This window comes from Mauremys mutica, chromosome 11 (assembly GCF_020497125.1).
Source record: "Mauremys mutica isolate MM-2020 ecotype Southern chromosome 11, ASM2049712v1, whole genome shotgun sequence".
Taxonomy (NCBI): domain Eukaryota; kingdom Metazoa; phylum Chordata; order Testudines; family Geoemydidae; genus Mauremys; species Mauremys mutica.
Genome location: NC_059082.1, coordinates 36,248,089 through 36,270,787, shown reverse-complemented (window position 1 = coordinate 36,270,787; position 22,699 = coordinate 36,248,089). Strand labels below are relative to the sequence as shown.

The following is a 22,699-nucleotide window of genomic DNA, read 5'->3' as shown; positions in this document are numbered from 1 at the left end:
ATTGCCAACCAACAGGCGGTTGTAAGCCGATATGGTCACAACACGTGTTCGGCCATGTCGAAGTTTGCAGAGCTCCTTCCCCAGGACTCGAGGTCAGAGTTTTCGGCCATAGTGGAGGAGGGCAAACTGATCTCTCGAGCCTCCCTCCAGGCCACCTTAGATGCGGCGGACTCAGCCTCGCGCACCCTGGCCACGGGCCTGGTCATGCGGCGGGGAGCCTGGCTCCAGGTCTCGGGCCTGCCCTCTGAGGTCCAGCAGACGATTCAAGATCTCCCCTTCGAGGGGCAGCTCCTTTTTTCGGAGAAAACGGACAAACGTCTGCACAGCTTAAAGGACTTGATGGCCATGCTCCGCTCGCTAGGCCTGCATACCCCTGCAACCCAGCGCAGACAGTTTAGGCCGCAGACAGCCCCCTGCCCGTACCAGCCACAGACTCGCCAGGAGCCGGGGCGCAGGCGGGGCAGAAATGGCAGGAGGCATCCCCAACGCCACCCCTCCGGCCAGGCGTCGGGTCAGTCGAGGCCATCATCAGGGCCTAGACCCCCTATTTGATGGTACGGTCGAGGAACACCTACCAATTGAGACTCTGGATCCTTCCACCCCTACCTTTGGGTCACGTCTGTCCCCCTTCTACCGTGCCTGGTCCTGCATCACATCAGGCAAATGGGTGCTCCGCACAGTAGAGAGGGGATATTCTATCCAGTTCTCCTCCCTCCCGCCCCACCAACCCCCCTCCCCATCCCTCTTCAGGGACCCATCTCACGAGCAACTTCTAACTCAAGAAGTGAAGTCCCTCACGGAGGCAGGGGCGGTGGAGGAAGTCCCATGGGAGCTCAGGGGCAAAGGCTTCTACTCCCGGTATCTCCTCATACCGAAGGCAAAAGGGGGCCTAAGGCCCATCCTAGACCTGCGGCAGCTGAACAAGTTTGTACGAAAACTCAAGTTCCGCATGGTCTTCCTGTCCTCGATCATTCCCTCCCTGGATCCAGGAGATTGGTATGCCGCCCTCGACTTAAAGGACGCCTATTTCCACATTGCCATAATTCCCCAGCACCGTCGGTACCTCAGGTTCGTCGTGGCCGGTGCCCATCTGCAGTTCACGGTGCTCCCGTTTGGCCTGTCGGCCGCTCCCAGGGTCTTCACGAAGTGCATGGCAGTCGTGGCCGCCTTCCTGCGCAGGCGGGGCATCCAGGTATTTCCCTACCTGGACAACTGGCTCATAAAAGGTCGCTCCAAGGAGCAGGTAGAGACACAGGTGTCGTTCATCAGGCAGACCTTTCTCGATCTCGGCCTCCTCTTGAATGAAGCCAAGTCGACCCTGTCTCCAACACAACGAATAGAGTTCATAGGAGCTGTTCTGGACTCCACTCACGCCAAAGCGTATCTGCCGGAATCCAGGTTCCGTGCGATTTCCGAGCTTATCCTGGGTCTGCGCCGCGTCCCGGTAACCACGGCGCGAGTGTGCCTTCGGCTGTTGGGCCACATGGTGGCATGCACTTATGTGGTGGCCCACGCCAGATTCCAGCTCCACCCGCTACAGTCCTGGTTAGCGACAGTTTACCACCCGGCCAGGGACCCCCTGGACTTGGTGGTGTCCATTCCCAGTTTGGTGCTAAGCTCGCTGCGGTGGTGGCTCGACCCGCGGGAAGTATGCATGGGTGTCCCCTTCGCTGCCCCGCAGCCCTCCCTCTCCCTGGTGACGGACGCCTCGGATCGAGGTTGGGGAGCGCACCTGGGTCACCTCAGGACGCAGGGCTTGTGGTCGCCGGAGGGCCTCGAGTTGCATATCAGTGTCAGGGAGCTGAGGGCGGTCTGCCTGGCTTGTTTGACCTTCCGGTCCCACCTGGCCGGCAGATGTGTTTCGGTCCTCTCGGACAACACGGCAACAGTTTTCTATATCAACAAACGGGGGTGCACGCTCCTCTCCCCTGTGCAGGGAAGCCCTCCGCTGTGGGATTTCTGCGTTCTCAATGCCACCCACCTGACGGCGTTCTACCTCCCGGGGGAGCAGAATGGTCTGGCAGACACCCTCAGCCGCTCGTTCCGGGGTCACGAGTGGTCCCTTCAGTGGGATGTGGTGCGCTCAATTTTCCAACTCTGGGGCTTTCCCCGGTTAGACCTGTTTGCTTCGAGGGAGAACAGGAAGTGCCGACGGTTCTGCTCCCTCCTGGGCCGCAGCCGGGGGTCTCTGTCGGACGCCTTCCTACAGTCCTGGGCGGTCGGTCTGCTCTACGCCTTCCTTCCGTTCCCCCTGATACACAGGGTGCTCTTGAAAATTCGCAGGGACCACGCGAGGGTAATCCTGATAGCCCCGGCATGGCCTCGCCAGCATTGGAACACGTCTTTCCTGCACATGTCAGTTCAGGCGCCCCTGACGTTGCCCCTGCTACCGGACCTGATCACGCAGGACCGGGGCTCCCTCCGCCATCCGAACCTCGAATCCCTTCACCTCACAGCCTGGATGCTCCATGGCTGAACCCGGTGGAGTTGCAGTGTTCCCAGCAGGTTAGGCAGGTGCTGCTGGGTAGCAGGAAACCATCCACTAGGGCCACCTACGTGGCAAAATGGAAGCGCTTCTCCATATGGTCGGGTCAGCGAGGTCACGACCCGCTGGGGGTCCCAATCCCCATTGTCCTAGACTATTTGCTTCACCTAAGACATCTGGGCCTCTCCCTTTCCTCCATTCGCGTGCACTTGGTGGCTATATCTGCCTTCCATCCCGGGGAAGGGGGTGCCTCAGTGTTTGCAAACCCGCTGGTTGGGCGTTTCCTTAAGGGTATGGACAGGCTCTTCCCGCATGTTCGTCCACCGACCCCTGCCTGGGACCTGAATCTGGTCCTCTCCGTCCTCTCAGGGCCTCCCTTTGAGCCTCTGGCTTCGTGCTCCCTGCTATACCTGTCATACAAGACCGCCTTCCTGGTGGCGATCACCTCGGCCAGAAGGGTGTCGGAGCTTCGGGCGTTAACATCTGAGCCCCCGTACACTGTCTTCTACAAGGACAAAGTCCAACTTAGACCTCACCCGGCCTTTCTACCTAAGGTCGTATCCCAGTTCCACATGGGCCAAGATATATTTCTCCCGGTGTTTTATCCGAAACCACACTCCTTCAGCGAGGAGCGGAGGCTACATTCCCTGGATGTCCGCCAGGCCTTGGCTTTTTACATAGAGCGTACCAAGCCCTTCAGACGCTCGGCTCAGCTCTTCATTGCAGTAGCAGAGAGGATGAAGGGTCTCCCAGTCTCCTCTCAGCGAATCTCTTCGTGGATTGCGACCTGCATCCGGGAATGCTACCGTATAGCTAAGACCCCTGTCCCTCCGGTCACGGCCCACTCCACTAGGGCGCAGGCCTCCTCTGCGGTGTTCCTGGCTCAGGTCCCAACTCAAGAGATTTGTAGAGCGGCCACGTGGTCCTCCATCCACACATTCTCGGCTCACTACACCATCACGCACCAGGCGAGGGATGACGCAGCCTTAGGTCGTGCAGTTCTCCAGTCAGCAGTGATCTCCAACCCCTCCTCCTAAGGTTAGGCTTGTGAGTCACCTACTTTGAATGGACATGAACAACCACTCGAAGAAGAAAAAACGGTTACCCACCTTTTAGTAACTGTTGTTCTTCGAGATGTGTTGTTCATGTCCATTCCAACACCCACCCTCCTACCCCTCTGTTGGAGAGCCGGCAAGAAGAAACTGAGGGGGTGGAGGGTCGGCGGGCCCCTTTATAGGGCGCCGCGGTGATGCCACTCCAGGGGGCACCCGGGCTGACCCTACGGACGCTGCTAGGAAAAATCTTCCGGCTGGCGTGCACGCGGCGCGCGCACACCTACTTTGAATGGACATGAACAACACATCTCGAAGAACAACAGTTATTAAAAGGTGGGTAACCGTTTTTTCTCCTTTTGTAACTACTTTATAGAAAACAAAAGATAACGAACTGTACAAAACTATACTTAATGTTAAGTGTTGTTATCCATAAGGGATATAGTTTCTAATTATATTAAAAAGCAAAAACTATGTTCCAGTAGTATTAAGAATTAGACTTTGACCAATTGACTACTGCTGAATTGAGTCTCCAGAAACATCCCAGTAGAATGCACCTTCTGTGTAGATGAGTATACCCAGAACATCTTTTGTTTTATTAATTTTAATAGATAATGACAGAGTAATAGGTGTGGTGGAAAACCAGCCTGGCCCCAACTCATTTGTTTTGCCTAGATATTGCAGGAATAAAACTGTTTGTAAGGATGTGCAATTTTAGGCATGGCATGTGTCAGGACATGCTTGCCTGCTGAATAAATGAGCATGCAGTTTTTAGCCATGGCATTTGTGATATAAATTTCCATTATTCTCATCTCCCACTAACAAGTGTCCTTTGCAAAAAGGTACAGCAAACTATGTGCAAGTTGCTTTGACTGAAACAATGCAAACTAAAACAATGGCTCCAGTCAGCTCAGCATTGCATTCAAACAAGCAAAAACAAGGACCTCTTTACAAAGCTTTTACAAAATTCCTGGCCCTTAGGTATTTCCTCTTCACAAACAAGAACTAATCCATGTTCTAAATAATTGGTAGAGCTGGGTCAATGTGTATGTGTGTGTTCCTCCATAGCAGTGGAACAGGATTCTTATCAGCAGTTCCAGATTTGTAGTGAAAAGGTCACAGTGAAATGCAAGTGAGCAGTGAGGACTAGCTTTTTGTAAAGTGTATTGGACAGGTGTCTCATCCCAGCATTGGGTGTTATCCTTGAACATACTGAATAAAGCAGCAGTATAGCAGGGACCTAAGTAAAAATGCATTAACAGGAATAAGTAATTATTGAGAATTTTATCAGGTTTGGACTGTGAACATGGGTAATTACTGTTTCAGTGATGCAGTGGAGCAAACTGGAGTGGAAACTACTTCCACTTTTAAAATTCAATATCAAACATTATCAAGACTGAAACAGCACCAAAAACTATTGAACAGTATTATGCATACCTGAGATCATAGTTCAGAAGCCATCTTGAACAGTCAGGCAGCAGGAACCATTAAGGAGGTCCTGGCCTGACATGTATGTTTGATATTTTGGCTGCAGGCAGGTGCTGCGTTGTAGCTAAGGTGGAGGGGCATGGGGACTATAATGGGGTAAACAAGATGGGAGTGTATGTAAATGCAAGTATCCTAATTTATGGCTGTATTATATCTTGAGTCCATGCTTCAGGGTGGTGGAAGCTTCCCTTGCAAGCAGTATAACCTTAGAGTTCTTGCTTCAGGGTGGTGGGAGCTTCCCTTGCAAGCTGTATGACCTTAGAGTTCTTGCTAACATGCATTCCCCAAGCATAAAACATAACAAAACATAAGTAAAATGCTGGCTGGCTGCCTTCCACTAAAAAATATGTATATTCCTATCTTTGTCTAGTTTGTTAGGGCATGAGAATATTTTTTTGGTAACTCAGGCTCTAAACTGAATGACCTTCCTGGCAAAAGTCTTACAGCAGATCATCACACTACCTTGTAGCTTGGTTCAAGCCACAGTTTTATACATTAAACATTTAATCCATTCTAAGTGCAGTCACAGTAGCATTGAGTTTTTATCTCTTGGCATACCAGCAAAAGAGCAAAGCATTACTCCCAAAGCCAGATCAGTGAAACGAGGTCAGTGATCAAACTGGACTCTTAGAAAGCAGGTTGTGCCAAGTACAAGATATCAATATGGGATTAGCAAGCTTTCATTTGGCACTGTATTTCATTTGCAGTTGTGCTTTTGTGTAATACAACAAAGTAGCACAGATGGTGGAGTGTTTGTGATCCTCAGTGTTTCTCATTTTCATCACTCTACAATTCATTCCCCACATATCCATCTTGTTTAAGGTTCACTGAGGCCTTGTAAAATGCATAGGCATAGTAGAAATGAGATTCCCTGCTGCTAAAGTGGAAGTCCGCTGACAGTATCCTAGGCTGACTGGACCCATAATAGAAAAATAAAAGCTAATCTAGAGCAATTTTTAGAGTCTTATAACATGAAATTCTTGCTTCCTTGAAGGAAAAGGATAGATAATGGAAATGGAGAGATCAAGGAACCTAGCTTTGTTGAACTAGTGTACAGTTATAGACTGGATTTCAAGGACCTCAATGTAGAGGCTATATATTGACATGGGCACCAGTGGAAAGGAAGGTGGACACATATAATTAGAGCTTAATATTCATATCTCCCTTATTTGCCTTTCCTCTCCCCATAATTTTCTATCACAGCATACCGAGGTTGTTGACCACTACTCTGCATCCTTTGACCCATTCTTTATGAGCTCTAAAAAGATAGGATTTGCCATACTGGATCAATCAATTCCTTCTTCAAGTGACTGCATGTGTGCATTCAGTTCTTGGGGTTGATGCACCTAGCACGTGACCCTCAAACTTTTTCCCTCAGTGGTACCCGTTGAGTGGCTAACACTTCCCCTCCTGCTGTGTGCACCTGCATACAGGTATAAAGGGCAGAACTGCCCCTAGCCCACCTCAGTTCCTTCTTACCGCCTATGACAGTTGCTGGAACTCTTGTATACCAGAATTCTTTCTCCCAGCCTTTGTGACCATAGTGTATGTGTGTAGTTAATCTAGTGTATAGTCTTTAGTGTTGTTAGTATAGTTAGTAACATTTATATATACCATATATACTCATTCATAAGCTGATTTTTTTTTTAAGTAAAAAAAGGAAGCACCAGAGAAGGGGGTCAGCTTATGAACGGGTATAGAGAGGGAGAGGTGGGACACTGCCCCTCCCCCCAACAGAGGGAGCAAGGAGAGGCAGCACAGCCAGCGGGGCCAGAATCTCTCCTCTTCTGTCCATGCTGCTCTCCTCCCAGCCTCCGAAGCAGCTGCAGCTCCAGGGCTGGCAAGCTGCAGCCATGCCGCCCCGCTCCGCCCCACAGAGCAGGCTATGGCTGCGCCGCCCAGCCCACTGGAACATGCTGCAGCTGCGCCGCCTGGTCTGGCCTGCCAGAGCAGGCTGCGGCCACGCTGCCAGCCTGCCAGAGCTGCTCCAGCCAGCCAGAGACATCCTCCCCAGATAAGGTGGGAAGGGATGGGTTGGGGAGAGTGTGGGGGTCCTGGGCAAGGGGTGGGGTCATGTGGGGGGGTCACAGGGGTTACTCCCCCCCTCCCCAAAATTTCCCCACCAGTTGCTGTCCCAGCCCATCAGGGTAAGCAGCTGGAGCGCCAGGACACTTAGTTTACTTAGGTTTATTTACCTCCGTGCCTGTGGATGCTTGAGGTAAATAACCATCTTGGCCCACCAGTGGCTTATTCTGATGGCCCAGGAGCCAAAGTTTGCTGACCCCTGAATTATAGGGTCGGTTTATGAACCGGTCATAAAAATTTTCCATTCTTACTTATCCCTCTTGGGGGGGGGGATCAGCTTATAAATGAACTGGCTTATGATCGAGTATATACGGTAATATGTTTTTCAGACTTGTTGTTTTCCCTGTTCAGGGGTTTTTCTATTCATGCTACCAAGGTATGACCCAGGGGTTTCAAGATAGGTGCTTCTGCTCCAGGCCTATGCCAGTGAGTGATCCACACAATAGCTGCCTGAAGTGCTACGAGGAAGCATACGTGAAGGACCAGTGCTAGATTTTCAGGGAGTTCAAACAAACAAAGGATAGGGAGGCTAGGCTGAAATTCCTGCTGATAGGCTCTCTGACCACCATTGGAGCCTTCCTGGTCTGACTCAGTGTAGAGTGCTGCAGCTTCAGTGAGAAGTGCACCTCCAGCTTTGATGCCAGGATTTCACTATTCTCCCTCATCCTGCTTTCAAAGTGGCACTGGCCAGGGAAACATCTCCACCCTCTGTCTGGTAAGAGAGTTGAGAAGGAGTAGAGTAGAGTGCACCTGAAACCTAAGCACTCCTCCTCCAAATCGGTGCCTAAGTCAGCTCTACCTTCACAAGGGGCACTGTCAACTTCTTTGGCACCACAACAAGAGACCATCTTGGTGCCAGATTTCCCAGAGGTGTTTGCAGAGGCAAGAAACCTGCTCTGCCTTATAGTGCCAGTGTCTCCTTCCTTACAGAAGTCCAGTCCTTCAGCACTACTGCCACTTCTGCCAGCAGTTCAACTTCCAGTACTGTAGTTGTCTGCTCCCCAGACAGGCAGCCTCTCTGTATCATCCAAAGGGAAGTCTTCTATGATGGCATCACTCCATCCATTGCCAATCTCTCTCACAGGTCCCAAGCACCAACTGGATCAGCCCAATCATGGTCAGAGAAAGGAGAATCCTCAATATCAGACCCGGAGGTGGGACTTTGCATATCACAACCCTAAAGGAGTACCACCTGGCTGGACAAGATCCTCTCTTCTCACCTTTCACGATGACCCTTCAATGTAGGGTGACCAGATAGCAAGTGTAAAAAATCGGGACGGGGGTGAGGAGTTAATAGGCGCCTATATAAGAAAAAGCCCCCAAAATCAGGACTGTCCCTATAAAATTGGAACATCTGGACACCCTACTTCAATGAGACTTACCCTGGAAATATGGCTGGGACAGCAGGGCCCTGCCCTGTACCAGTGGCCATTCTGGAATCCTTGAGATTTTCCCCCAGCTTCCGTATCTTCCCTTCACCAGGCATATTCAGTGCGCTCAGGTAGTAGGCTTGAATCTACACCCAGAGCAGCTCCATCCCCAGAGTCTGGCACCTGACCCAGTATGGAGCATCAAGAGGAGGTTCCCGAAACAGAACAACAGCTGATTAGAAGAGATTCTGTCCCCTCCAGTCTTGGCTTCTTCTTAGTCCTATCCAGATGAGGCCATTTCATCTGGCATGACTTCTCCTCCTTCTGATGATTTTAAAGTTTACCAGTTGTTAAAGAGAGTGTCTGCAGACCTAGGTGTACAGGTCAAAGAGGTCAGGGAGTCCTCATGTCTCCTGGTTGGCATTTTATCATTGATGGGTCCCTCTAGAATAGCTCTGCCAGTTAACAAGGTCATACTAGTGCCTATAAAAACTCCATCCTCTTTGCCTCCCACCTCTAAAAGGGTGGAAAGTACTGTGTGTCCTCCCAAGGATTTGCGTATCTTTATATTCACCCACATCTGGGCTCAGTCATCAGAGCAACTAATGCGAGAGAATGACAGGGGCATCAGGCTGCCATCCCCAACTCAGACACACTAAGAGGCTAGAATTATTCAGCAGAAAGATTATTCAACAGGGGGTTTGCAGCTGTGTATCACTAACAAATAGTCTCTGTTGGGAGAATACAATTTTAATTCGTGGGGTTCCATGGAAAAGTTCAAGGAGCTGCTTCTGGAGAATGCTAGCCAGAAGTTCTCTTCTATGATCAATGAGGGCAGACTAGTCTCAAGAACTTCACTGCAGGCAGCGCTGGATGCAGCAGACTTGGCAGCTAGAACCACAACCTCTGCAGTGGTCATGTGTGGATCATCCTGGCTTGTACTATCAAGTACTTGCCATTTGAGGGTCCTTCTCTATTCTCTGACCAGACAGCAAGCTCCACGGACTTACAAACTCTAGAGCCACCCTGAAGTCCTTAGGTCTGTACAGACCTGCCCCAGTCAGGAAGTTGTATCAGTCACAGTAGACACACTGATATCCCACTCCTCCTATCAAAAAAGAGGTCCAGGAGTTAGAGGCATAGGCCTACCCCTCCTGCTGCTTCAGCTCTGGCTCCAGGCCCCTCAAGACACTCCGGAACGGCAAAGCAGTCAGTTTTGATGGGCCAGTTGAAGTCAACATACTAGTCTCCACATCTCCAGACCCGAACCCCCACACCTTCACAAACAGTCTGTTCCACTTCCATAGTGCTTGGTCCCAGTAGGTCTTGAGCACTGTTGAAGTGGGATATACTCTCCAGTTTCCTTTTGCCCCTAGCTGCCATTCTCCCTTCCTATCCCTCTCCAGGACCACTCTCACAAGAAACTCCTTGTCCAGGAAGTTTGTTGCTCCTTAGCTTGGGGACCATAGAAGAGGTTCCATGTGGTCTCAGAGGGAAAGGATTTTATTTCCAACATCTCCTAAACCCAAAAGCAAAAGGGTGTCACAGACCAATTTTAGACCTGCATCATCTCAACAAATTCTTAAAAAGGATAAAGTTTGCATGGTCACCCTAGCTTCTATTATCCCTTTCCTACATCCTTGGTACTGGTATGCCTCTCTCGACTTAAAAGATACCTACTTCCATGTGGCAGTCAATCAAGCTCAAAAGAAATACCTCCAATTTCTTGTAAGTCAGAATCATAACCAGTTTACCTTTCAGCCTGTCAGCAGCTCCCAGGATCTTTACAAAGGTCATGGCAGTAGTAGTTGCATTCCTCAAAAGATTGGGAGTGTAGGTTATCCCCGCCTAGATGACTGGCTTGTCAAAGGCCAGTCCAAACGGCAAGTGCAGAGCAGTATTGCCCATATGCAGTCAATGTTCAATTTTCTGGGACTGTTAATCAGCACAGAAAAGTCTCTCCTCTCTCCAGCTCAGAGGATAGAGATTTTAGGGCTGTACTGGACTCGTCTCAAGCCAGGGCCTTCCGCACTCCAGGTTCCAGGCAATTTGATCAACTGTTATATATTTGTAAAAGCAGCAAAGAATCCTGTGGCACCTTATAGACTAACAGACGTTTTGCAGCATGAGCTTTCATGGGTGAATGCCCACTTCGTCGGATGCAAGAGTGGAAATTTCCAGGGGCAGGTAAATATAAGCAAGCAAGAAGCAAGCTAGAGATAACGAGGTTAGATCAATCAGGGAGGATGAGGCCCTGTTCTAGCAGTTGAGGTGTGAAAACCAAGGGAGGAGAAACTGGTTCTGTAGTTGGCAAGCCATTCACAGTCTTTGTTTAATCCTAAACTGATGGTGTCAAATTTGCAAATGAACTGAAGCTCAGCAGTTTCTCTTTGAAGTCTGGTCCTAAAGTTTTTTTGCTGAAGGATGGCCACCTTAAGATCTGCTATTGTGTGGCCAGGGAGGTTGAAGTGTTCTCCTACAGGTTTTTGTATATTGCCATTCCTAATATCTGATTTGTGTCCATTTATCCTTTTCCTTAGAGACTGTCCAGTTTGGCCGATGTACATAGCAGAAGGGCATTGCTGGCATATGATGGCATATATTACATTGGTGGATGTGCAGGTGAATGAACCGGTGATGGTGTGGCTGATCTGGTTTGGTCCTGTGATGGTGTTGCTGGTGTAGATATGTGGGCAGAGTTGGCATCGAGGTTTGTTGCATGGATTGGTTCCTGAGCTAGAGTTACTATGGTGCGGTGTGCAGTTACTGGTGAGAATATGCTTCAGGTTGGCAGGTTGTCTGTGGGCGAGGACTGGCCTGCCACCCAAGGCCTGTGAAAGTGTGGGATCATTGTCCAGGATGGGTTGTAGATCCCTGATGATGCGTTGGAGGGGCTTTAGCTGGGGACTGTATGTGATGGCCAGTGGAGTCCTGTTGGTTTCTTTCTTGGGTTTGTCTTGCAGTAGGAGGCTTCTGGGTACACGTCTGGCTCTGTTGATCTGTTTCCTTATTTCCTCGTGCGGGTACTGTAGTTTTGAGAATGCTTGGTGGAGATTTTCTAGGTGTTGGTCTCTGTCTGCGGGGTTAGAGCAGATACGGTTGTACCTCAGTGCTTGGCTGTAGACAATGGATCTTGTGGTGTGTCCGGGATGGAAGCTGGAGGCATGAAGGTAGGCATAGCGGTCGGTAGGTCTTCGGTATAGGGTGGTGTTAATGTGACCATCACTTATTAGCACCGTGGTGTCTAGGAAATAGACCTCCCGTGTAGATTGGTCCAGGCTGAGGTTGATGGAGGGGTGGAAGCTGTTGAAATCGTGGTGGAATTTTTCCAGAGTCTCCTTCCCATGGGTCCAGATGATGAAGATGTCATCAATGTAGCGTAGGTAGAGAAGGGGTGTGAGTGGACGGGAGCTGAGGAAGCGTTGTTCCAGGTCGGCCATAAAAATATTGGCATATTGTGGGGCCATGCGGGTGCCCATAGCGGTGCCACTGATCTGGAGATATATATTGTCATCAAATTTGAAATAGTTGTGTGTGAGGATAAAGGCACAGAGCTCAGCAACCAGTTGTGCTGTGGCATCATCAGGGATACTGTTCCTGACAGCTTGTATTCCATGAGTGTGTGGGATGTTTGTGTAGAGAGCCTCTACATCCATGGTGGCTAGGATGGTGTTTTCTGGAAGGTCACCAATGCATTGTAGTTTCCTCAGGAAATCAGTAGTGTCATGGAGATAGCTGGGAGTGCTGGTGGCGTAGGGTCTGAGCAGAGAGTCCACATATCCAGACAGTCCTTCAGTGAAAGTTCCAATACCCAAGATGATGGGGCGTCCAGGATTTCCGGGACCAATCCATGCAACAAACCTCGATGCCAACTCTGCCCACATATCTACACCAGCAACACCATCACAGGACCTAACCAGATCAGCCACACCATCACCGGTTCATTCACCTGCACATCCACCAATGTAATATATGCCATCATATGCCAGCAATGCCCTTCTGCTATGTACATCGGCCAAACTGGACAGTCTCTAAGGAAAAGGATAAATGGACACAAATCAGATATTAGGAATGGCAATATACAAAAACCTGTAGGAGAACACTTCAACCTCCCTGGCCACACAATAGCAGATCTTAAGGTGGCCATCCTCCAGCAAAAAAACTTTAGGACCAGACTTCAAAGAGAAACTACTGAGCTTCAGTTCATTTGCAAATTTGACACCATCAGTTTAGGATTAAACAAAGACTGTGAATGGCTTGCCAACTACAGAACCAGTTTCTCCTCCCTTGGTTTTCACACCTCAACTGCTAGAACAGGGCCTCATCCTCCCTGATTGATCTAACCTCGTTTTCTCTAGCTTGCTTCTTGCTTGCTTATATTTACCTGCCCCTGGAAATTTCCACTGTTGCATCTGACGAAGTGGGCATTCACCCACGAAAGCTCATGCTGCAAAACGTCTGTTAGTCTATAAGGTGCCACAGGATTCTTTGCTGCTTTTACAGAACCAGACTAACACAGCTACCTCTCTAATACTTGTTATAGATTTGAAGGTTCACCTATTCACAAAAGCTTTGAAGCTTCTGAGTCATGGCCTCTTGCACCTACATGGTTCAATATGTCAGACTACAACTCACAGGTACTCAGAACATGCTTGCAAATGCTCGCAGCAGGACTTTCGTGACCAACCATAAATGGGAACTACACAACTGTGGTCTTCCATCCTTGGGGGACTCCAGTCATAGATCTCTCTGCCGCCCACACCAACACCAAATGCCCACTGCCAAGGCGATGCTCTGGTCATCAGCTGGTCAGGCCGGATCAATTGCTTTCCCTCCCCTACCACTCCTGCTCTGTGTCCTTCACAAGATTTGGCAGGAGAGCGCAATGGTCATTCTGATCACCCCGTTCTGGCCTTGCCAGTTCTGGTTTCCTCCTCTTCTCCCCATGTCAAACATCCTCCCCTCCCACTACCAGCATTCCCAGAACTGCTCACACAACACAACTGCAGGATCAGACATCCCAATCTGCAGATGCATCACCTGGGATCCTGGTTTTTGGATGGTCATCTTCACTAGCGCAAGAAAGCTAGTCAGCACTGCAAGATATCCTCTCGAGTAGAAGGAAGGAGTCGACGAGGTGGTCCTACGCAAGTCAAGTGGAAACATTTTACCTCGTAGGTCCAACAGAAAGGTCTTGCTCCTGAGACCATAGGCATTCTTCGCCTCTTGGACTATCTCCTATCCCTGAAGGCATTGGGGCTTGCTCTCAGTTCCATCCAGATGCATGTAGCAGTCATTACATTGTCCTCACAGCACTGATGAAGTCGCCCTTCAAATCTCTGGCTTCCTGCTCTCTTTCCCTTCTTTCCATGAAGGTCGCTTTCCTCATAGCTATTACTTCTGTGAGAAGGGTGGGCAAATTGGAGTGCATGATGGCAGACCCTCCTTTCATCATGTTCCATAAGGACAACGTTTCCCTGTGTTTGCATCTTAAGTTTCTGCCGAAAGTGGTTTCCTGCTTTCACCTCAACCAATCCATATACTTTACCTCTCTTCTTTCCTAAGCTGCATGCCTTAGAGGAGGAACGGCACTTCACTCCCTTGATGTCCATAGGGCCTTGCCCTTTTACCTACAGAGGACGAAGCTGTTCAGGAAGTCTCCTAGACTATTTGTTGCTATAGCAGAAACGATTACAAGGCAGACCATCTCCACTCAGAGAATTTCTAAGTGGGTTTTGGGGTGCATTACTCTATCAGTTGTTGGGATTGTCTCCACCCCTTGTGGTACGAGCCCATTCCACGAGAGTGCAAGCATCAGATACAGCCACACTTCACCACATGCCACTCAGACATATGTAGGGCGGCCATGTGGTGTTCAGTACACACCTTCTCTTCCCATTATGCCCTGGTGCAAGACTCTGCAACAGATACCTTGTTCAGTGCAGCTGTCATCTGTTCCACAGTTCCAGCATCTTTCTCGCACCTTAGTCCAAAATAGGTATTGCTTGTCAATCACCCTCAGTGGAATAGGATAGGAACCATCACTCGAAGAAGAAGAAGAAGAAGAAGAAGGTGGTTACTTAACAGTAACTAGAGGTTCTTTGAGATGTGTGGTTCCTGTCAGTATTCCAGTCCCACCCTCCTTCCCTTGTGCTGCAGATCTGGTTCATTTGCAGTGGAGAAGATCAATCACTCTCCACCCAGAGAATTTCTTCCTGGATCACATCCTGCATATACGTGTACTATAACTTAGATAATGTTGCTCCACCCGACACAGTCAAAGCTCATTTGACAAGGTCACAATTGGCAACAATGGCCTTTCTGGTACAAGTTCCAATTGCAGACATTTGTAAAGCGGCAGCCTGGTCCTTGGTCCACATGTTTGTCTCCCTCTATGCTGTGGCTCAAGACCCCAGAGACTATGCTAGAGTGGGATGAGTTGTTCTCCAATCTTTATTGAAATAGACTCTGATCCTGCCTACAATCTTATGGCTTGTGAGTCACCAAGAGTGGAATGCACATATGCAATCACTCAAAGAAGAAAAAACTGTTACTAACCTGTTCCATAACTGTTGTTGTTTGAGATGTGTTGCATGCCCCCATTCCACAACCTGCCCTCCTACCTCTCTTCATTGGAGTTACAGCAAGAAGGAATTGAGGGGGGCCAGGGCACCTCTGCCCTTTATATCTGCATGCTGTGGTGTGCAGCAGTGGAGGGAGCCGAGCCGCTCAATGGGTACTGCTGAGGAAAAAAGTTTCCAATGGCTGGGCGCACCAACACCAAGAGTGGAATGAATATGTACAACACATCTTGAAGAGCCACAGTTATTACAGAACAGAGTAATAATAGTTTTTTCCATCAAGTGCATTATCACATATCATGCCTTCATAGCTCAACTACTGATGCTTCACTGGACAAGATGCTAAATGCCCATCATCATAGCTTCTTTCAGTGCTTGTCTTTGATCAATTAATAAATCAGGATCCATCCTTTTACCTTACTGGACTCTGTAATAAAGATTCAGAGTAGCACATGGGTAAAAAGGCAGCAGGATTTCTACTATAGTCTAGCCTGTTATGCTGGAATGACAGAGTAGAGCTTTGGAAATCCTGCACAGGGAACGGCTTTGTTTATTTATTTTTAACTATGACATAGGACTAATTGTCACTAATAAAGAAGAAGCTGCCCCTCTAACACCTTTGGCAGTTAATGGTGGTCTAGAACCCTTATTATCAACTTCAGATTTTATAGATCATCACTGCTGTCCTATAAACAGTTTAAAAGGGGTACATAGGTATTTAGTTGTATGACTCTCATTAATGTTAATGTGACTCACAGAGTGAAATTCCCACATACTGTTTTAAAATTTTAGGTAATACTTGGGGATTATTATTCCATATATAAAATGCACTATAATGTCATTGTGGTCATTGAAGTATGGAGACCAGTAGTCATTAGCTACATAAGAGATTAGAATCCTCAACCTCGATTCCTAAATGGCAGCACACAGTGAAAGTTTGAATAGAAACTTCCAGATGGAAGATGATGAGACCCTATGAGGGCTTGGTTCACAGCAGCAATCTTTTCTAACTGAAGGTAGTACAGCGGATGCCTGTAAATATGTTCATTAAATTTGTTCATTAAACTGCCTACAGACAGGAAAACTTAATGTCTCTGCTGATTTCACTGCATTTTCCTTTTACTGAGAAAATATTTGTCAGTACTGAGGGAATCCGAACTGCCCTATCTAAAACTTGAGCACTTGTCCAGATTCATGAAGCTGTGTCTTGAAGCGTGTAGGGGGGAGGAGGGGTCTGAAGAGCAATTAGACACTCCTCTGAATGCCACATTTTTGCTGGTTTCAATTCAGACCTTCTCTTAGGTGCAACTGCTTTATGAATTCAGATAAGTGACTGATTTGTCTTCAGACTCTCATCTTTGAGTGCTGTGAGGAGGCAGTCTGGCTTTTCATTTCCTTTTGTCAATTAGCCACTATATATTGTACAAATCTTAGTATTTGTATATAGTCAGCAGTTTAATCAGCTTTAAATAGCCTAGCTGCCTCTTTCAGTTTTCACATTATTTTGTTTGTAAACAAAGACCAGGAGCAGACAACACATCTCTAATCAGATCTGAGTTCTCCCCCTGCCTTTTGTACATGTCACATATACATACACATACATTTTCTCCTTATAGAACAAGGACCTTATGAGAATTTTTCCTGATGTTTTCTCCCAATAGTGCCACTTAGTCTCAAAAGTGTCATTACATTTTGAAGTTTCATTAAAAGTGATTGGTTGTCATCTTTAACAAAATATTACAGGGAAATCTTTTTTCTGTTGAAGTCATTCATCATTTTGCCATTGATTACAATGGTTACAGGATTTAGTCTTAACTGTATATCTCCTGGCTACAACAGTAACCTATAGTGTTGCTGTACAGGAGAGTGTGTAATATTTCATTCTAAATAATGATGGTGGCCTGAAACAATACCTCAGATCTAAAAAACTCTTAAACTTAGAAGTTTGGATCTATATTTGGATCCGGATTTCCCCAGTGGCCATGATCTCCCCTCACTACCCCACCCCCCTTACAATAAAACAAAACAAAAAACAGATCTAAACACTCCAAACATTTATGTACACCTATACATCAAATTTGGGGAGAGATTGGAGCTGGATTGGAACTTTACACCTCAGGACCAACTCTAATTTTAAAGTCCATATTTTCAGAGGTTAATAGTTCATGCAAATTATGTTGCTTGGTCTGCTGCTGTTCTAAACTTGGTAGCAATTAAAAAAAAATTGAGAGGTGTGGCACGTTGACATCTTCCATTGGAGTAGTAGATGCCCATAAAAACTTCTGAATCAAAATTTCAAAAATAATTTGGCAGTTTAAAAAAAAAAAAAAAAAGGCAGATGCAGTGGGGAGAGGGAAAAGGGCTGCCTAGCAGTGTAATATGAGGTATTGGAGTTCAGGAGTTAGTCTTGATCCCTTGCTTCTGGGCTCTTATGGGATGGGGATTAAAATAAACCCATGTATTGCTATTTAGCAATCCTTCTGTGTCATCCAATAGAGATGCATAGATGGGTTCAAAAGTAAATGCATCCCAGCTCACCTTTGCTTGAAGTAGCATCACTGTGAGCTAGTTAGGAGCAGGGTTGCCCAGAGAGGGGGGCAAGTGGGGCAATTTGCCACGGGCCTCACGAGCCCTGGCCTGGCGACGGTCCAGGTCTTCGGACAGCATTTCGGCGGCGGGGGGCCCTTCAGTGCTGCCGAAGTCACAGAGCGACTGAAGGGCCCCCCGTGGCCAAAATGTCGCCAAAGACCTGGACCGCCGCCGGCTGAGTACAAGCGCCACAGCTCCCCTGCTTTGCCCCAGGCCCCCTGAATCCTCTGGGCGGCCCTGGTTAGGAGGCTTTGAGGATCGTTCCAAGACTCTTTGAGTGAAATAAAATGTGGTACAGTAGTTATTTACAGATGCTATTTTGTACTTTTCTTACAAAAAATAAGTTTGACTTTTAAAATGAAACTCTTTTTGGGTAAGTAGTTTATAATTTGGGCTAGGTCATTTTGGTATTAAAAAAAAAACCCAAGTTATTAATATTTGAAAAATGGCTGCTGCGTGAGCACAGTAATTATTTCCTAGAATTTAATGCTCCTATCTAAATTAACATCATAAAAGGTTCAATAATCAAGATTAATGAGACACCTATCATATGAAAAATCGTAATGTGGAGATCTGGAGATATCTATATATTTAACTGTAACTCTTTGGGTGAGGTAAATGGATTATGAACTCTGTGTTACCAAACACACACGCATAAACTATCCTGTACCAAAACCACCCTTCATTCTGTTGCTCTTCTGAAAGTCACAGATGGAGGAAAATACAGTGCCACTTGGGTTGAATACATAGAAACACCATTTCCTTGTGAAGCAGCTCAGATGACTTGGAGTGATGTATAATTTTGGTCTGCATAGATCATTTTGAGCCTTAATCTATACATAATCTACTGCAAATGTCAGGATATAAATTCAAAGAGTTGCTCTCTTTTGATTATGATTATTTATTATAAACTTTTTTCCTAGCACAAGAGAATATTCTTCATTGGTGTTAAAGGCAATAAATAAATACATTAAAATTCATACCCACACACACCTGGTAACACTGGTTTCACAGTACAACTTGTCAGACTAGTGGTAAATTTCATTGGCTTGGTGGAGTTAATCAATTTACTTCTCCCATCTCACTCTGAAAACAATACATCCTTTCTTCCAATTGTTTAATGACAGTCACTGAACAGGACTAACAAGTTGCTATTTTTAGCATGGGTAAAGTCAGGTGTTCATCTGTCGTCATGAGAGCAGAAACACAAACCAGGTTACAAATATCAAAGCATGGAATGGAAATATAAAATGAAGGGAGATGCCTTGCATAGAACTCAATATGGAAACTGAAGAGCACTTTTGGATAGAAAAGGGACACACCACTTTACTTTTTCTAATCTCTCTGGTTTTAAATTAAATTCAGGGGGCTGGATGGCTTGATGGATTAGAAATGAGGTATGCAGCCTTGCACCTCCAGGTTGCCAGTTCCAATTCAGCAGTGACAAAAAGTTGGTCTGACAGCATTTTGATGGCCTATGCAAAATGGGCTGTGGATCTTTAGTCCATTTCTTATAGATAAGTGTCCCACATCACAGAGAAACATCACCCCAACTGGAATGAATTGTCACCCTTTCTGCCCATCCCAAGGAAGAGGCCAAAGACTTAACTGGTATGAAAACTGAACTACCCTCACACACCTTCAAAATGTTTTTCCAGATGAAGTTTGAGGCACATTAGTGGTGTTGTGTGCAGCAAGCCACCCCTTTTGCTGCCTATACTGTACCAGTTCTTTAATGAAGCAGGGGACTTAATTCTCCAAGACTGTCAGCTGACACATTTCACTTCATACATGTTTTCAAGGTCAGGGCCACGTAGTCACTATCACTTCCTGTATTTTTAAAAGACTTTGGGGGATAGTCTATTGGTGAGGTTAGGATTAGCTCACCTTTCTCCAACCATTTAAAAATGCATTTCTGAGAGTAAATTACGAAGAGCCAGTGCTCAGACATAGTAACAATCAGCATTCACTCCTGAAAGTGGTGCATTTTCCTTTTCAAATAAAATTGACTAGAAAATGCATTTTGTAAATTTGCTTTGCCAGTACACAACAGTGATGAACAGGCAATTTAAAATCCAGTGTGTCTGTGTTTTGGGAGGCTCAGGTATTTGTGATGTATTGGAACATTCACAGGGTCAGAGGGAGGAGGATTGCATCAAAAATGTAGTCACCTAGCATATCTAATTGCATATGATTATCTGACAGTGCACTTTTCTGATCGGCAAACACAGAAGACTTAATCTCCCAGTAATTTAGAGTTGCTAATAGTGTAAACACATAAAAGATGAAAAACATACTTTTTTTTTATTACTATTAAGGGCCAGTCTGACTCACCTTGCACAATAACTGAAGGAAAGCTAGTCAGAGCCCTGGACTCGTGGAATGTAATTATTGTGCATGGCTATTGAACTAGCCTTCTTAAAGTGAATATGGAGAGGCAAGTTCAGCACTTTCCCTCTGTACTAGCCATCAGAATTAGACTGGCACAGGAAGCTGCACATACTGTATCCTGTAAAAGGCATAACAGCCACTGCTCTGGCCTGCACTCCCAGAGCCTGTGTGTCTGTCTCTAAGATCTCCTACCATAGTGATTGGCCTCTACTGTGGGAAGTGGATGTAGAGACACAATGTAGGCCTAAGTGTTCAATGATTTAGCTGTTAAATAAGTAGAGTATCAGTGAGTCTCTACAGAGAGAATATGATTTTTGGGGGATCCATTGCCTTCATTACAGGCATTTATAACTTCCCAAAATGTCCAGAGCCACCACTATCTTAAAAAAAATCCTGATGATAATGGCACAGGCCTCAAAGATGGTTGTTTTCAGAGATAGTGTGGTAGCATTACAGAGCTGCTGCTGAAAGTGCATGAAGGGACCACAGTCTAACATGAAGCTGTTTGAAATGGATTTTCTAATGACACCCCAGTTTTTTTCCCTAATGTAAAGAGCATTGCTATAGCTCAAGCACTAAACTCACATACTCAGCACACATCAATCTAACGATCCACTTTTTCCATTTATTTATCACTTTCAATCACAGTCATCAGTAAAATCATAGTGATTAACAAATAGTAAAGACAAAATTCCAAAGAAATGATTTCCCCTCCCGTCCCCCCCGAATTACAGTTTGTCGAGTATAAATCCTTAAATGACTTTGGATTCTATATTAGAAAAAACAGACAGCTGCCAAGTATTCCCAAAAATTGTAAGAAATTGCAAGAAACACATGATACCATACAGTCATATTAATTAATATACAGAAAAATGCTACAACATTTCAAAACATTTTACTGAAAATCTGAAAGAATACTGTGCCATAATTGTCCTCTGGCTCATCTATACTCTAATCAATCTGTTCTTCCTTCACATTGTTTAGACATGAGTTAAACCAAGCTTTAGCCTCATCAAAATCCAAAAACCAACCTCTTCTTGTCTTCCCGCAATCTGAGCTTTGCACATAGAAAGTACTGCTGTAGTTATACCAGCTGATCACTTAGGTCCCAATCCTGCAAAGAATTAGGTATTTGAGCGTAGAGACTGTCTGCTTTGGCCAGTGTACATGGCAGTTACTTTCTTTGTTGGGCCTGTCCTGTAGTAGGTGACTTCTGGGTACTCTTCTGGCTCTGTCAATCTGTTTCTTCACTTCAGCAGGTGGGTACTGTAGTTGTAAGAATGCTTGATAGAGATCTTGTAAGTGTTTGTCTCTGTCTGAGGAGTTGGAGCAAATGCGGTTGTATCTTAGAGCTTGGCTGTAGACAATGGATCATGTGGTGTGGTCTGGATGAAAGCTGGAGGCATGTAGGTAAGTATAGCGGTCAGTAGGTTTACACAAAAGAATAAATTGACACAAATCAGATGTCAAGAATTATAACATTCAAAAACCAGTCGGAGAACACTTCAGCCTCCTTGGTCACTCAATTACAGACCTCAAAGTTGCAATACTCCAACAAAAAAACTTCAAAACCAGACTCCAACGAGAAGCTGCAGAATTGGAATTAATTTGCAAACTGGACACCATTAAATTAGGCTTGAATAAAGACTGGGAGTGGATGGGTCATTACACAAAGTAAAAGCTATTTCCCCATGCTAATTTTTCCCCTACTGTTACTCACACATTCTTGTCAACTGTTGGAAATGGGCCATCCTGATTATCACTACAAAAGTTTTTTTTTTCCTGCTGATAATAGCCCACCTTAATTGATTACTCTTGTTACAGTTGGTATGGCAACACCCATTTTTTCATGTTCTCTGGGTATATATATCTTCCTACTGTATTTTCCACTCCATGTATCCGATGAAGTGGGTTTTAGCCCACGAAAGCTTATGCTCAAATAAATTCATTAGTCTCTAAGGTGCCACAAGTACTCCCAATTTTTTCAAAAAGAATGAGGTTTGTTTAATCTGGAAAAGAGAAGACAGAGGGGACATGAGAACAGTTTTCAAGTATGTAAAAGGTTGTTACAAGGAGGAGGGGAAAAAATTGTTTTTCTTAAACTCTGAAGATAGGACAAGAAGCAATGGTCTTAAATTGCAGCAAGGGGAGTTTAGGTTGGATATTAGGAAAAACTTCCTGTCAGGGTGGAATAAATTGCCTAAGGAAGTTGTGGAGTCTCCATCATTGGAAATTTTTAAGAGCAGGTTAGACAAACACCTGTCAGAAATCATCTAGATAATACTAGTCCTGCCATGAGTGCAGAGGACTGGACTAGATGACCTCTCGAGGTCCTTTCCAGTTCTGTGATTCTATGAGAAATATATAAAATAAAATCTCCAGTGGGCTGTGTCATCACTTTATTTTCAAATATATCATATCATGAAGTATTGAGTCCTTAGCTTTCACTCCAAAAAGCAATCAATGTAAGATGCATAAAAACATATAAGAGTTTCAATGTATGCTCCCAAAGGGCAGAGGGGAGGGTTTTTAAGATTAACTCTCCCTAATTTCCAGTATTTGGGGTGGGGTTGGCAGCAGCCAGCCCTGTGCACATTTAAAAAGAAAAAAATGTTTACAAATGAAAAGTTATGATAATTCACTTTGGTTTTGTGCTCT

General features: G+C 46.1%; 1 protein-coding gene across 14 annotated transcripts in view; it reads left to right on the top strand.

Annotated features, from left to right (window-relative positions):
* The window catches only part of PEAK1 (pseudopodium enriched atypical kinase 1), a 284,890-nt gene that overhangs the window by 236,908 nt on the left and 25,283 nt on the right, over window positions 1-22,699 (top strand). The gene's annotated exons all lie outside the window — the stretch shown is intronic.